Source organism: Pan troglodytes, chromosome 5, assembly GCF_028858775.2.
Source record: "Pan troglodytes isolate AG18354 chromosome 5, NHGRI_mPanTro3-v2.0_pri, whole genome shotgun sequence".
NCBI classification, from domain to species: Eukaryota; Metazoa; Chordata; class Mammalia; order Primates; family Hominidae; genus Pan; species Pan troglodytes.
In genome coordinates this window covers 123,005,777-123,023,817 of record NC_072403.2, presented here as the reverse complement: position 1 = coordinate 123,023,817, position 18,041 = coordinate 123,005,777, and the positions used below count along the sequence as shown (strand labels likewise).

At 40.3% G+C, this 18,041-nt stretch overlaps 1 protein-coding gene across 3 annotated transcripts in view; it reads right to left on the bottom strand.

The window, feature by feature from the left end:
* SLC16A10 (solute carrier family 16 member 10) overlaps positions 1–18,041 on the bottom strand; it is a 139,780-nt gene that overhangs the window by 117,457 nt on the left and 4,282 nt on the right. The window lies entirely within an intron of this gene.

The following is an 18,041-nucleotide window of genomic DNA, read 5'->3' as shown; positions in this document are numbered from 1 at the left end:
ATACATCCCAACAAAGATTTGCACACAAATGTTCATAGCAGCTCTATTCATAATAGGCAACAACTGAAAACAACCCAATATCCATCAATATGTGAATCGATAAAAAATTGTGGTAGGCCAGGTGTGATGGCTCACACTTGTAATCCCAACACTTTGAGGGGCCAAGGCAGAAGGATTGCTTGAGGCCAGGAGTTTGAGACCAGCCTGGGCAACATACAGAGACCCCCATCTCTACAAACAATTTAAAAATTAGACAGACTAGCACACACCTGTGGTCCCAGTTACTCAGGTGGCTGAGGCAGGTGGATCACCTCAGTCTGGGAAGTCAAGGCTGCAGTGAGCCATGATCACACCACTGCACTCCAGCCTGGATGTCAGAGCAAAACTCTGTCTCGAAAAAAAAAAAAAAAAAAATGTGGCATAGGCATACAATGGAATACTACTTGGTAATAAAAAAGAAAGAACTACTAATACATACCACAACAAAGAGAAATCTCAAAAGCATCATGCTGAGTGAAAAACAGATACAAAAGAAAACACACTGTATGATTCCATTCATATAAAATTTTAGAAAAGGCACAGTTATAGTGACAGAAAGCAGATCAAGTTTTCAGGAGCCAGAATGTAAGGGAAAAAGACTAACTGCAAAAAGGATCATGAGGGTACATCCTGGGGTGATGGACACACTATATTATGATTGTGATGGTGGTTACATGATTGTATACAGTTTGATTGTCAGAACTATCAAACTGTACACTTAAAATTTGTGAATTATATAATATCTAAGTCATCCCTCAATAAAGCTGATTTTAAAAAATTAATTACATTTAATTAATTGAGCCTTCTAACATAAGATTTTTAAATCTACGTTTCTTTTCTAAAGACCTAATTTATATTTATTCCAGTTCTGCAGTGAATCAATCCCATATATAGTATTGTGTTGCTCATAATGACACAAAATTATGATTGGAAATAATACTTAGCTGAATTACTTTATCTCCGGGAAGCTTATCAAGGCAACAATTTACAATGTACATAAGCAGGTGAAGTTTGTTATGAAAATGGCATTTTGATTATGATAAATAAGCCGTGTGCTCTTTGATTCTACCTGCATAGCAATCTCATTTATTCTCTTTGAGAACCTCCTGAATGGAAACCTCAAATTTCAAAGGGTGAATACTGGTCTGTCTTTCAGACACTGTACCTAGGCAGAAAGCACAGGGCTAGGACTTCCTCCTTTCTTTATTCCCTTAGGATTAAAATGTATACAAGGGGACCTCAAAAAATTCACTAAAAAATGAAATTAAAAGATAATGAAAATATACACTTCATTTCTCAACATAAGCTCCATCAAGTTCAAGATACTTTTGTGAGTAATGATACCAGCCATTAGTCCATCTCTAAAGAATTGAGGGTCCCAGGAATTTAATCATGTCAATGCAGTCCTTTTTACATTATTAACTGAAGAAAAATAGGTGCCCTTGAAATATTTTTTAAGATTAGGAAAGAAAAAGAAGTCAGATAAAGCCAAATCAAGACTGAGATTGGCCAGGCACAGTGGCTCATGCCTGTAATCCCAGCACTTTGGAAGGCCGAGACAGGTGAATCACCTGAGGTCAGGAATTCAAGACCAGCCTGGTCAACATGGTGAAACCCCATCTCTACTAAAAAATACAAAAAATAGCTGGACATGGTGGATCACGCCTGTAATCCCAGCTACTTGGGAGGCTGAGGCAGGAGAATTGCTTGAACCTGGCAGGTGGAGGTTGCAGTGAGCCAAGATTGCACCACTGCACTCCAGCCTGGGAGACAAAGTAAGACTCCAACTAAAAAAAAAAAAAAAGACTGTAAGTGAATGCCTAATAATTTCCCATCAAAACTCTTGCAAAATTGCCCTTTTTTGATGAGAGGATGAGCGGGAACATTGTCCTGGTGGAGAAGGACTCTCTGGTAAAGCTTCCCTGGGTATTTGTTTGTTTTGCTAAAACTTTGGCTAATTTTCTCAAAACACACACAATAAGCAAATATTATCATTCTTTGGCTCCCCAGAAAGTCAACAAGCAAAATACCTTGAGCATCCCAAAAGTCTCTTATCATGACCTTTGCTCTTGACTAGTCTGCTTTTGCTTTAACTAGATCACGTCCACCTCTTGGTAGCCATTGCTTTGGTTGTGCTTTGTTGTCAGCATCATACTGGTAAAGCCATGTTTCCTCTCCTATTACAATCCTTCGGACATATGCCACAGGATCTCAATCCCACTTGTTTAAAATTTCATGTAAAGTTCCCTCTTCAATTACAGCATGAACAAGATTAATTTTTTCCTTGAAAATTGACATGGATGGTCTACTGCTGTGGGCTTCCTCTTCAACATCATCTCGTCCCTTCTTAAAGGATGTTAGCCATTTGTAAACTGCTGGTTCCTTTAGAGTATTGTCCCCATAAACTTTTTGTAAAGCATCAATGATTTCACCATCCTTCTACCCAAGCACCACCATAAATTTGATGTTTGTTCTTGCTTCAATTTTAGCAGAATTCATGTTGCCCTGATAGGGGCTTTTTAAAAACTGGTGTGATATCATTTCTTAATGTCTCGAACTGTTCAGACATGTTGTAACAAGTTAGTACAAGTTGATTTTGGTTCAAAAATATTTTGAAATCCATGCACAGTTTTTTTTTCATAGTGTACATTTTTTCCATGAACTTTTCCAAGACCCCTCATACATTTCTTTATTCCCATACCCACCCCCAGCATCTAATAAATACAGTACTGAAACAATGTTGACTAGTTCAAAATATGTATCTATTTAATGCATAACAGAATTGCTGTCACCAAAAGACTCACTTCCTAAACAATCCACACTTAAACCAATTTTATAACACTAACTTACCTAATTCTAGTAACTGAAAATGCATACACAGGGTGCAAACCTTTAACTATGAAGGCAGCTTTGTTAATCCCCAGCTAGAGGAAAGGCTCTGAACTTTGTCTAAAGCCTATCTGAAAATCTACCACAAGACAGTGTATCAATGCATTTTCCCTGTTGTTCCATAAACCATTTCCAGAGTTACAGAATGATCATGCTGCAATGCAGGGAGGAAAGGGTTGAAGGCAACTAGTTTCTATTCACTTATCATTAAGCTTAGAAAAGCTGATCAGTTTTGACAGTTCTAACTCACTGACTTGCTTTCCAAAATCCTAAGGATAGTTCCAGCTCAATAGAGTGATTATCCAAAGATTAGTGACCGCTGATTAATTTATCCTCTCAAGTAACCGTAAATAATAGGGATTACATTGCCTTGACGTTCTTCCATAACCCATTCTCAGTTGCCACCAGACACCCAAAGTCATCTTGATGAATTAAGAGGATGAAGACAGATTAATTAGATTAAGCATTACTTTTACCAGACTTTTTTTTCCAAAATAGTCTGCCTCTTGAAGTGGCTCAATATTTGTTTCCTAATCAAAGTACAAAAAATAACTACCACATATACAAAATTAATTATAATACCATACACGTAACAAATGAACACTAAATTACAGAACACCATGTTTTGAAGTCAATATCAAAAACTTACATTGTTTTTTTGATTCCCAACCTTTACTACTATCAAGTCTCTTCTTGTCTGATGTGTCGGCACGGAATTTAAAAGATTGCATGAATTCTGTTTTTCAAACTCTGAGGAGAAAAATGCTTTAATTGGACTTTCCTTTTCTTCCCTTCCCTATAATTGTCAGAAAACATATTTACTAGTCAGTAAGCCAGTACTTCAGTTCACCCAGAAGGCACAACAGCAGACAAATGTGGTCAAAATACCACCTTACATGCTGACTTTTGCTTTAATACAGATTCTGTAAATGAAGCCAAATGATATTAAAAGATGAAAAAATTACTGGAAGGGTAAAGGTGTCTTGGCTTACAAAAAACGGCAGATATCTATTCTTGCACAACTATCAATTCCCTTTCATCCACCCCCTGCTGTTACTGGTTCTTCCTCCAGGGTCACTGCACTTCCAGCACCTTCAGCTGGGCTTCAGTCACAACAGAGCAATTCAGGACCTGAGTCCTGAGAGATCACAGGACAGCACGTGAGTCAACACACACGCCCGCACACAGGCACTGTGCCAACCTGCTCACTCACAACAGTGTGGACAGATCTGTAGTGCTTTATGCATTGAAAAGTACTTTGACACTCTCTTGAGTCTCACTGCTCAGTGTGTGACAGGTAACTAAGGCAAAACACACTTGTGTGTGGCCAGGTGGCTAGTTATTATCTCAATTAGGACTGACTCCCTTCCCAGCCAGAAAGTGCCATAAAGATGACACCTCCTCCCCTAACAAACCTCAAATGTCCATTATGAATGTGCAAAAACAGTCCATATTTCTCAATAAACTGTGCAATATTCCACCCCAGTCCTAGTCAGATAACTTAATTTCACTTATTCTATAATAGTATTATAGTAGCTCTCCTAGATAACTCTTTTAAAGAGTAGAATCTACACTTACTTAAAAGAATTAGCTGTTTTCATTTTGAATTGTGAATGAAGTAGTTGGCTCAGTTACTAAACTCTGTGAATATATAAGATAACATCATCCGCTTGTTGAACAGGTTTTCACCACTGTCAATACTTTAAATTTAAAATACATAAATTAGTTGAAATGACTGTAAGCTATTCTCACAGTCTCTTGGTCTAGAACATCTTAAAAATAAGACTTACAGACCAACTTAATTACATCACAAATGAAAGGAGGAGGAACATGCCAAAAGTCTTTAGCAGTCATGTCAAATTGAAGGAAAAAAATGACTAAGTCTTAAGACGAAGTTTTGGAAATACCTAAGACAGGGATAGTAAAAATAGAATTTTGACCCTTGGGAAGACGCAAATCTGAATTAGAGAAATCCAAAGGCTAGAAAGACATTTTAAGGAAGTTCTATTACTTTTTTTTTTTTTTTTTTAAGACCAAAGCTAAGAGGTGGCAGCAGCTACAGTGGCCATCTCAGTGCGGCCATACTTTTAAATATAATGATTTCAGTAGAAATGAAGTGAATTACCTAGAAGCAGCCCCTGAGTCCACTCAAGACAGGATTTCTGGGTTTCCATTATGTCATGTTCCTCTTAAGAGATACATGTTCTTTCCAAAGCCCCACCACTGGACTCAGCGTCACTCTGAGACTCCCAGTTTGCATTTCCAGTTACCTGCCTGACATCGCCCTTGATGTCTTGCTGACCCTTAACGCTCCACATGTCTAAAATGTGAGCCAGCCTTTCCCTGGCAACTCCTTCTCCTCATGCCCCATACCTGTCCATGACATTGTCTAGGGCTGTCGACATGATTTTGTGGGGCACAATACAAAATGTATTGTAGGTCTCCCTGATCAAAAACTATTAAGACACAGGCTCCAGATGTAGGCATCAATGCTGTTTCTGTGTTCTTCATCACTGTACAACCCATTCTCTGCCAGAATTCCTGCAGTCTATCCTTTGAAATGTCTCACATCTGTCCCTTCATTCCCATTTCCATGGCTGCCCCTCAAATCTCACTCAGCTTTCGGTCGGGGCTTTGTAATTGGTGTTCCTCCTATTTCTTGCCTCTGCAACCCAGAGATCTTTTTAAAGCACTACTTAGAAACCCTCTTCAGAAATCCTCAGTATCTCCCCATTGCCTCTATTAAATAATGTCCAAGCTTACCTTGGCATTTAGATCTTCCATTCCCCAGCTCCACCATTCTTTTCCAGCCTTATAGTCTATGACCTTTCACTACATATCCTGGGCCCTCGACAAATCAAACTCCTTGTCATTCACTTAATAAGCCCAGTGTGGAGTCAAGTATAAAGAACCTGGGCCACGAAGCTGGAGACTTAAGTTTAAATCCAGCCTCACTACTTACTAGCCTTAGTAGCCCCACGTAAAACACACACATCGTAATTGTTACATGAAAGGATTACTGGATAGATTCAACAAAATAACCTGAAATACATAGTAAACCACGGTCAGAACATTCAGTATTAGAACTGCCTCCCAACCCTTGCCCAGGCCTTACACTCTCACCTCGGATACCCTCTTCTGTTAGATATGCTGAGAAAAGTCTCCCAATCTCGTAACACCTAACTCAAAAACTGAAGCCTTCTCTAGTCAGCTCAATCAGAAGTCATTCTCCCTTCCTCTAAAATCCTATATCTTACTTGCACAGCATTTAGCATGTGCAGCATATTCTCTCAGAGTTACTTATGTATCATTCTGTTTCCCCTCATGACCTCTCAAGAGCATGGAATAAGTCGAATTTGTTTCTTGCGTGGCTCTCAGTACATATTTTGTGCTCAAAAAATTAAATGGGTGGCTGGACATGGTGGCTCACATCTATAATCCCAGCACTTTGGGAGGCCGAGGCAGGTGGATCACCTGAGGTCAATAGTTTGAGACCCACCTGACCAACATGGTGAAACCTGATTACTACTAAAAATACAAAAATTAGCCAGGTATAGTGGCGTGTGTCTGTAATCCCAGCTACTCGGGAGGCTGAGACAGGAGAATCGCTTGAACCCAGGAGGTGGAAGTGGCAGTGAGCCGAGATCGTGCCATTGCATTCCAGCTTGGGCGACAAGAGTGAAACTCCATCTAAAAAACAACAACAACAAAATTAAATGGGGAGCCGGGCCCGGTGGTTCACACCTATAATCTCAGCACTTCGGGAGGCTGAGGCAGGCAGATCCCTTGAGTCCAGGAGTTTGAGACCAGCCTGGGCAATGTGGCGAAACCCCGTCTCTACAAAAAATATGAAAATTAGCCGAATGTGGTGACATGCACTTGTAGTCCCAGCTACTCAGGAGGCTGAGGTGGGAGGATCACTTGAGCCTGGGAAGTCAAGGCTGCAGTGAGCCATGAGCGTGCAACCGTATGTACTCCAGCATGGGTAACAGAGCGAGACCCTGTCTCATAAAAATAACTAAATAAATACATGCAAACAAAATTTTTAACATACCCCAAAATTAATTAATAAAATATTTTCAACGGAATTAGCTCAAGTCCAGAGGTTGATGCAAGGTGATAGCACTGAAAGAGATTAAGATATGGCTACTCTTGCAGACTTGATCCTCTGAAGGATGAGATGTCACCTGGAAGAATCACAAAGTCCTCATGCCCAAGTCTCTACATGGTTTATTTCCATTCCTATCCCCCGCCCTAAGACAGACCTTGATCAACACCCGGGCTAAGACAGCAGAGGAAACAAGGACATGGTCTACCTGCCAAGATGTGTCAGGTGAGAATCTAAGGCCTAAGATAATCTCAAGCGTTCCTTCATTACCTATGGGAATGAAGTTTTACTCTAATATATTCACTGGCATATGTCCTCTTGTATTTTCAAATATGATATATAATTGCCAGGTCATTTGCAGCTTCTAAAGGGCTCAAAAACTGGGAACACAGACTTATAAGCACTGAAATATGATTTTAAACTACTTTTAAAAAAATATCATTAGTACTTATCAAATTAGCAACTACTAATAAAAATAAAACCAAACATTGGTAGGGTTTTCAGGAAGCCAGCACATCACTGGTGGCACAATAAACTGATTCAAGTTTTCTAAAGAATAATCTGGCAATGTGTAACAGGTGTTATAAAGTTGTTCATACCCTTTGAACCAGTAATCTCACTTTTGGACGTACGCCCAAGGAAGCAATCCAAGAGAGGGGAAAAAAACAATTTGTTCGACGACATATACAGATATGCTACATATGTTGTACAACACTGCCTGCTACTCACTAAACAAAGGAGGCCTGGTTGAGTAACCTAGGGTAGACCAATATGGTAGAACATCACATTTACTGAAACAATTAAGCAGGTGCCTTATGAGATACAGAAAAATGTACCTTAAAAAACGTTTACTGAAAAACAGAAAACAAAAGCAAATATTGACATATAAATGTATAATTCTGCCAGGCCCAGTGGCTAACGCCTATAATCTCAACACTTTGGAAGGCCAAGGCAGGCGGATCACTTGAGACCAGGAGTTTGAGACCAGCCTGGTCAACACGGCGAAACCCTGTCTCTACTAAGAATACAAAAATGAGCTGGACATGTTGGCACACTCCTGTAGTCCCAGCTACTTGGGAGGCTGAAGTGGGAGGATGGCTTCAGCCTGAGGCTGAGGTTACAGTGAGCCGTGATCGTGCCATGGCACTCCAGCCTGAGCAACACAGCAAGACTCTGTCTCAAAAAAAATAATAATTTATAATTATTTATTTGCAAATCTGAAAACCCAAACCCAAAGTTTTTGTAAGAGAATATCAACATTTAATTAGAAGCAAAACTTGATCTGAACTGACATGAAGCTACTCATGGTCTCTATTTAACTCACTTATCCATACATTTTGCTGCAGAAATGTTAATGTGCTTGATTATAGGGTACCTGGGACTCTTCTAGGGGTGTCAGAAAATACAGGTGTCTGTACCAGGTTACTTTTTTTTAACTCTATTTCCTTAAGTAGGGAGCAGGTTACTTTTTTACAATTCAAAAAAATCTAGGCTGGGCGCAGTGGCTCAGACCTGTAATGCCAGCACTTTCAGAGGCTGAGGTGGACAGATTGCTTGAGCCAAGGATTTCAAGACCAGCCTGGGCAACAAGGCAAAACCCTGTCTCTACACAAAAATACAAAAATTAGCTACGTGTAGTGGCATGCCCCTGTAGTCCTAACTACTTGGGAGGTTGAGGTGGGAGGATCACTTGAGCCCAGGAGGTCGAGGCTGCAGTGAGCCATGATCCCACCACTGCACTCCAGCCTGGGTGACAGAATGAGATCCTGTCTCAAAAAAAGAAAAAAAAAAAAAAATATATATATATATATAGAGAGAGAGAGAGAGAGAGAGAGAGAAAGAGCGAGAGAGAACTCCAAGTTTCAGATAAACGATTACTATACTGATAGACTATCTATACTGATGATACCTATACATATATAACAACATATACATGTATGTATGTATGTATGCATCAGTTATAAATTTAGGTAAAAGTGTTAAAGTTTGGCATTCCCTGGCTTTGTTGATAAAACCGCTTAAGGAGAGTGTATTCTTTAAGGAAAGCTAACCTCCTTATAATGATTCATCTGTGGGGGTGAGTAAAAAAAGACAACTGTAGGCCGGGCACGGTGGCTCACACCTGTAATCACAGCACTTTGGTAGGCCGAGGCGGATCACGAGGTCAAGATTTCGAGATCATCCTGGCTAACATGGTGAAACCCCATCTCTACTAAAAATACAAAAATTAGCTGGGCATGGAGGTGCATGCCTGTAATCCTAGCTACTCAGGAAGCTGAAGCAGGAGAATCGCTTGTACACGGGAGGCAGAGATTGCAGTGAGCCGAGATCGCACCACTGCACTCCAGCCTGGCGACAAAGCGAGACTCCATCTCAAAAAAAAAGACAACTGTAGATAAACCAAATCCAAATCCCCAAATAATTACAGATTCAAAACCAATAAAACCAAATGTATTACAATTTATTTTTATTTAAATTCAAGTAGACATCTATAGATAATTTCACAACATTTCTTCAGAAAGTTCAGGCTTCAGATCTATTGAGCATCATTTACAGAGACCCGTGTATTGAAAGAAGTAATAAACTCTCATGTTTTATAAAGAATCTTCCAGGTGACCCGTAAATAGACTAATCTAAAGTTTAAATCATTAGGAAGTATTACTTTAAATGTAGTAGTTTAAATGAACATTTGAAACATCATCTTTTCCTTCCCCTGCTTTGTCTATGCTGAAAAAAAATAACCTTTTTTTTTTTTTTTTTTTGAGACAGGGTCTTGCTCTGCCGCCCAGGCTGGCGGGCAGTGGAGCAATCTTGGCTCATTGCACCCTTGACCTCTAGGGCTAGGTGATCCTCCCACCTCAGCCTTTTGAGTAGCTGGGACTACAGGTGCCTGCCACCACGTCCAGCTAATTTTTGTATTTTTCGTAGAGATGGGGTTTCACCATGTTGCCCAGGCTGCTCTAGAACTTCTGGGCTCAAGCAATTCATCTGCCTCAGCCTCCCAAAGTGATGGGATTACAGGCATGAGCCATTCTGCCCAGCCTTAATCATTTTTAATGCAGGTAAAAACCCTCTGAGATTCTGGCCAGCAACAAAATGTGGGAAAAATAGCCTATTTGCCCTCCCCTCTCCATACAAAATAGGATTTTTAGATTAGAAATTATTTATCGGCTGAACATGGTGGCTCACATCTATAATCCCAACACTCTGGGAGGCCAAGGTAGGAGGATTGCTTGAGCCCAGGAGTTCAAGACCAACCTGGGCAACGTGGCGAGACCCCATCTCTACAAAAAAACTTTAAAAATTAGCCAGGTGTAGTGGCACATGCCTGTGGTCCCAGCTACTCGGGAGGCTGAGGCAAGAAAATCGCTTGAGCCCAGGTCAAGGCTGCAGTGAGCTGTGTTCATACCCCTACGCTTCAGCCTGGGTAGCAGAGCAGGACCCAGTCTCAAAAATAAATAAATACATACATACAAATTATTTATCAACTCTGGATTTAATGTTTCCTATATAATTATGCATAAAAATACAATATAAGTCTATTATCTCCTCTGACCCTTCTTTATGCCTCACCAGCTCCCCTGCCCCTGCAAAAAATGAACAAGAACTTAATGTGTAGTCACTGGCTGAGGCTCAGGTGTTACCACTACATTATAGAGCTCTTAACAATTGTGCATCTGATATTAAACATTTGTTTTGAACCAATATCAAAATATGGCCAAAGAATCTGATCTTATTAAAAATCAGATCCTTTTTTCAGTTTAAGCCTATTCCACAGTAACATTTTTCTCTGAGTAGAAGGAGACAAAACATAACACCTACAACTAAAACTCCATACATTTATCATTTATTCCTAAAAAACAACTTACTCTTAAGGGAAGTGTACTTACAGTCAATAACTACATGGCTGGGGTCCTCCTGTCAAAGTTTGAGTGCTACATTACTACAGGACAACAATGACAACTTCCTGCCCCATTCACACTAAAACATCAATTAACTTTGTGGAATGTCGTTGTTTAAACAACCACTGACAAATGTGAACCCTTTGAGATGCTGCTTTGAAGTTGCAACATAAAGTCAAAACTAATAAAAAGGATAATTAAGTAAGATGAAAAGGTTTTTATTAATAAAAACAGTCTCCAGACTAACCTACTTGACTTGGCATTAATACTTATCTACACAGAAAAGTCAATAAATATCACCATTTAATGAACAGGTAGTTTTCTATTTTTGTAATATTAAAACACATCTCAAAATTGGTCTTGGATCCAATCTAAATGAAACACAAATATAAATTTTGGCTTTCTGAACACAGGCAGAACACTGCTGATACAATTTACTCTTTTTAAAAATTTTACTACACTTTTTAATGTTAATTTTATTTTAATTAAAAGTAGAGATGGGGTCTCACTATGTTGCCCAGGCTGTTCTTGAACTCCTGGACTCAAGCGATCCTTCCACCTAGGGTTTTCTTTTTTTTTGAGACTGAGTTTCACTCTTGTTGCCCAGGCTGGAGTACAATGGCATGATCTTGGCTCATTGCAACCTCCACCTCGCGGGTTCAAGCGATTCTCCTACCTCAGCTTCCCCAGTAGCTGAGATTACAGGCATGCGCCACCATGCCCGGCTAATTTAGTATTTTTAGTAGAGACAGGGTTTCTCCATGTTGGTCAGGCTGGTCTCTAACTCCGGACCTCAAGTGATCCGCCCACCTCGGCCTCCCAAAGTGCTAAGATTTACAGGCATGAGCCACGGCACCCGGCCTCCATCAGGTTTTCAAAGTGCTGGGATTACAGGTATGAGCCACCCCGCCCAGCTGCAATTTAATCTTTAGCAAAAAATAGGTACTAGCTGAACTGCAGACCAATGCACCTTTCCGTAGGTGCAATGGACTTTTATCCACTAATTTAATCATTGACCTTTCATTTAGACTTAACTATCTAAAGGATACCTTTAATTGAATTTAAAACTCCTTAGTGAGTGATTCTTAAGTGGAGGCACTGGAGGAGGAAAGCAGCACAGCTCCCCTCACTCACTAAGAGGCATAGATCAGAAGTTCTAGAGGGGTACATTTACTAATTTTTTTAAAGCACACATTCAATATTATAATTCTGTATTTAAAGAACAAGAAAATAATTCTAATTATATCCACAACATAACTAAAAGTAAAGCTTGGCCGGGCATGGTGGCTCATGCCTGTAATCCCAGCACTTTGGGAGGCTGAGGCGGGTGGGTCACCTGGGATTAGGAGTTCGAGACCAGCCTCACCAACATGGCGAAACCCCACCTCTACTAAAAATACAAAAAAATTAGCCAGGCATGGTGGTGCGTGCCTGTAGTCCCAGCTACTCTGGAGGCTGGGACACGAAAATCGCTTGAACCCAGGCATCGGAGGTTGCAGTGAGCCGAGATCACGCCACTGCACTCCAGCCTGGGCGACAGAGCAAGACTCTGTCTCCAAAAAAAAATACAAATAAAAATTTAAAAAATAAAAGTAAAGCTTGACAAAATTTTGGCTGATGGATAAATACAGAGTATGACATTGTCTTCTGCCACTCACAAGGAAAGGCAAACTACACTTGGATGTGCGCAACAAAATTCTGAAGTACCATGAGACTTTTATGTTTATCAAGAGGGGACAAAGGGAGTTACAAACACTGTTTTGGGGCCAGGCACAGTGGCTCAAACCTGTAATCCCAACACTCTGGGAGCCTGAGGTTGGAGGATCACTTGAGCTCAGGCATTTGAAACCAGCTTGGGCAATATAGAGAGACCCTCCCCCACAAAAAAATTTTTAAAAATTAGCCAGGTGTGGTGGTATGTGCCTGTAATCCCAGCTGTTCAGGAGGTTGGGGCAGGAGGATCCCTTGAGCCCAAGAGGTTGAGGTTATGGTGAGCCATCACATCACTGACTGCACTCCAGTCTGAGCAAGAGAGCAAGACCCTGTCTCTTAACAAAAAAAAGAAAAGAAAGAACGAAAGAAAAAAGATACACTGCTTTGGTCCACAAAGGAAACATTGCTTTTGTCCATATTCAGTATTTCTAATCTGTATTTCATACTTACGTCCATAATTAAAAATTAGTGAAATGAAAAAAGACTTCTTACTTGAAAATAAGGCAAGCCATTTCTTCATCGACTTTTTTTTAGTTCCTATATGCAAGGTGAGGAATTACTTTTGCTGTTAAAGAAGGCACTTTTACAAAGAGGTATGATCATACACATTTGGCATGTACGTTTGAAAGCACTGCTTTCCTCCATTCCTCCAGCCACTGATAGGCTATCTGTCTTATGTGGTGGGTCTGCGCAGTTCCCAGGTGTGCTGGAGTTTCCTGTTCTGAATCTCTGCCAATAAAAACATCCACAGTCCCTGTGTGGGTGGCACCAGGCCAAGGCAGGTGCTCAGAACTGTGGTGAGCTGACTGTTCACGTTATGTTTAGGGTTTAGCTTGTTTTTGTTAAGGTTTGCTTGTTTAATTTGAATATAAGACCAGATTTCTAGCTAGGCGGTGATAACTCTGGAATTCTTTTCCAAAAATGACATCACAGCATTTCTGATGACTTGAGTAGGAGACACTATTGAGAGAATATTCTAAAGAACATGCAAGTAAATATGTAGTAAATAGTTTCAGGCTGGGGACAGGAGTAGGATTCTACTTTCAGGACAACTTTGACATAAGTACAACTTTTTTCCAGCCAAAAAGCTGCTCTTAAGTTCAACTTAATAAAAGTAAATACTGATATCAATCCTAATACTGTGCAAGTTGCAACTTTCTTATCTATCCACGGAGGTAATGACATACCACAAGGCTACTCTAAAAAATAATGTACATGAAAGCCTTTTCTTTATGGTAATGGAATGTATTACTCCATTTTCATACTGTTATGAAGAAATATCTGCGGCTGGGTAATTTATAAAGAAAAAGAGGTTTAATGGACTCACAGTTCCACATGGCTAGGGAGGCCTCACAATCATGGTGGAAGGTGAAAGAGGAGCAAAGGCATGTCTTACATGGCAACAGGCAACAGAAAGTGTGCAGGGGAACTGCCCTTTATAAACCATCAGATCTCATGAGACTTATTAACTATCACAAGAACAGCACAGGAAAACCTGCCCCCATGATTCAATTACCTCCCTCCCATGACAAGTGTGGATTATGGGAGCTACAATTCAAGATGAGATTTGGGTGGGAACACAGCCAAACCATATCAGAGAATATAAAAATTACCACTTTAACAAATACGGATCATCTTTAAAATGGTTTTCACGGAATGTTTTATTAGAATAGGTTGAAATCAGGTTCTCTGTCTACCACTTTAAACATAATTTGTAACTTATTTGAATTCGTTCTCAAAACTCCAAAATGTAGCTACCCCCAATATTCCAAGTGCATCAAATACATAACAATTGCATAAAATCACTGTTTGTGTCCCAGGATTGTGACATAAGAATAAAATGGCCAACCATTTCATCAGAATCTCACAAGGACCAACCATCGCACTGAAGACAGGAGTGGCACACACAAAGGTACAGAGGCAAAAAGCAGCAAGACAAATTTGGGCCAGTGTAACACCTACAGGTTGGCTAGAACACAAAGACCAGTAAGGGAGAGAAGCAGGGGCAAGGCTAGAGGGCCAGGCAAGGGCCAGAGCTTGCAGGCCTTTGGAGTAGGGAGTTTGACATTTTCCTAAAAGTAATGAGTGTCACTGGGCATTTAAACAGAAAAATCATATGGTCCAATCTTTTAGAAAAATCACTCAGATGTACAACTGAGGACAAGCAATCCTGTTAAGGGGTTATGACTAATTGTTGCCAATAGTAATGAAGGTGGCCAGGCACAGTAGGTCCCGCCTGTAGTCCCAACACTTTGGGAAGTTGAGGCAGGAGGGTCGCTTGAGGCCAGGAGTTCAAGACAAGGCTGAGCAAAATAGCAAGATGCCATCTCCACACAAAAATTTTTTTTAATTAGCCGGCCATGGTGGCATGTGCCTGGTGTTGCAGCTACTCAAGAAGCTGAGATAGGAGGATTGCTTGAGCTTAGAAGTTTGAGGCTGCAGTGAGCTATGATCATGCCACTGCACTCCAGCCTGGGGAACACAGTGAGGCCCTATCCCAAAAAATAAAATAAAAAGTAAATGAAGGCATGAATTAAGACACAATAGTGAAAGAAAAGTGGGACTGATTTATGAGGCATTAAGAAGGTAAACACAAAAGAACTCTGATTTAACAAAACAGGTAAGGAAGGAAGAGAAATAAGAAGCTAAGATACATTCCAGGTTTCTGACTTAAACAACCAGAGGTATCATGCACTGAGAATTAAGAAGGAGGAATATGGATTCAGAAGAATGCCGACAAATGGACTGTCATTTTTGGTAGTAAGGGAAGGTTGTATGCTGTAGCTGAAAAATGAGTTCATGTTAGTTTAGTATGATGTACCTGTGTACCCAAATGGAACTGTCCAGAAATAGTAAATAAGAGTCTTGAACAGAGATGAGATTTGGAAATAACAGCCCCAAGACAGTGGATGGAAGAAGGCAGGAAAAGTGAAGCAAGTATATGGCCAGGGACTGAGCCTCAAGGAACTGCAACAAAAAGATGTAGCAAATCACATCAAAAGCAGAGTACAATTTATTCTAAAACACACCTCAAAATCGCTCCTGAAAAAATGTGTTATGCTTTTCATTTTGGCTAATTGGGTTCTTTCAGCAGTTAATTTTATTGAAATTATTAATTTTTAATTCCATGAAAAAACACCACAGGAATCTCACATTGTTGTATTTAATTAGAATTCACTATATATGCTATTCGGTCTCGCACTGAATCCAGAAACATTCTGGAAATGAAGTATGAAACGCCCATACCATACTCACTATTATTCCAAAATCCTAGAACCATTTTTATAATCTTCTCACTTATTTTAGCAGGTAGTTTAGATTGGTTTATTGCCATAAGTGAGTTCTCTTAGCTTTTCTACCTCTCTTCCAGTGTAAATAACAATCAGGTATTTTTCTTATAGTGAAAGATGTATAGGACCATGAACCAGATTATTTGTTCACTGTAACTAGCTCAACAAAGGACTGTTACTAAAAATTTTTCTAAGATACAGAAATGGCTAGTTATGCAGGCCGCTTTTCCTACTAAACAAAACAAAATCTCTTTAGCGTAAAGGCAAAACATAGCAGTTAATTTCTGAACTATAGCCAAAATTTCCTATAATCTAGGTGTCACATACAACTGTACAATGTGGATATCAGTATAACTGTAAATGTGAAAACTTGGTGTGGGGGGAACAATTTCTGAGGAAGCACTAACTGACCTGAAGTTTCAGAGGGGCTAGCAAGATACATGGAGAGGTGCTGCAAGATTCATTCATCCCTAAATGCTACTGAAAATCCTACTTTGTGATTGTAACCATCTAAAAAGAAATCTGTCTCCATACAGGGAGTGTAGAGTTGCGTTAAAGATTATAGCCAAAGAACCTCCCTTTCAGGACCTTTTTGATAATCTACTTCCAAACTACTTAATTTTTAATGTTTTGATTTACACTTTTTTTTTTTTGTGAGACAAAGTTTCTCTCTTGTTGCCCAGGCTGGAGTGAAATGGCACAATCTCAAAACAAATAAAAAGCCCTAGGCTCTTCATTAGTTCCATGGGTTTTCCAGTATCTAGCAGAGTTAAAACAAAGTTGCTCTTTCTTTTTTCTTTTTTTCTTTTCTTTTTTTTTTTTTTTGAGACGGAGTTTCACTCTTGTTGCCCATGCTGGAGTACAGTGGCGCCATCTTGGCTCACTACAACCTCTGCCTCCCAGGTTCAAGCAATTCTCCTGCCTCAGCCTCCCGAATAGCTGGGATTACACGCATCCGCCACCATGCCCAGCTAATTTTTTGTATTTTTAGTAGAAACGGGGTTTCACCATCTTGGCCAGGCTGGTCTCGAACTCCTGACCTCAGGTGATCCACCTGCCTCGGCCTCCCAAAGTGCTGGGATTACAGGCATGAGCCACTGCGCCCAGCCCAAAATTGCACTTTCTAAAGAAAAACAATGTTCCACTTAATTGTATTTCTTTGTATTCTTCCCCAGAGTGTCTGATTCCTCTCTACCTAGGCAAGAAGAATACACATGTGAACAGGTAAAAATTCAACTAAAAAGAGACAACTTGGCCAGGCGCGTTTGCTTATGCCTGTAATCCCAGCACTTTGGGAAGCTGAGGCAGGTGGATCACGAGGTCAGGAGTTTGAGACCAGCCTGGCCAATATGGTGAAACCCTGTCTCTACTAAAAATACAAAAATTAGCCAGGTGTGGTGGCACACGCAGGTAGTCCAGCTACTCGGAAGGCTGAGGCAGAATTGCTTGCATCCGGGAGGCAGTGGTTGCAGTGAGCCGAGATGGTGCCACTGCACTCCAGCCTGGGCGACAGAGCGAGAATCTGTCTCAAAAAAAAAAACAAAAAACAAAAAAAAAAAAGAGACAACTCAAGCTCAGCTTGCTCCCTCAGACAGAGCAGTATGTGTGAGACACTCCTCTGAGTGCCATGTCATTGGCAGCTGGGCACCATAATGGGACTGTGATGCCGTCAGCATTTTTCATTGGTTCTACTGCCCAACTTGGAGTTGGCTTACTTCCCCTTTCCAAAGTCTTAATTTCACCAAGTGAGATTTATAACCATAGAGAAAGAGGCGTCAAATGCCTTCCCCACCCCCAACCCCACCACCTGTTGAAATGACCTTAGAATTTCAGCCTTTTATAGTAAAACTGAGTCCTGTTATATTGAAAATCCTTCAGGGAAATATTCTATTACTTCTGGTCTGTTATTAATTTGTATCCCACAACAGATCCTAAGCTACTTTGAAACAGCTGACATTTTCTCTCTCAGTCATTATCTCCAGTCCCCAGGACAGAGCCCAAAACAAAGCGTGTTAGATAACTTGGTAAACATTTGTATAAAGAGAATTAACAGTAAGATGTGTAAACTCACTTACACCTTAGTGTGAATGAACTTCTTCA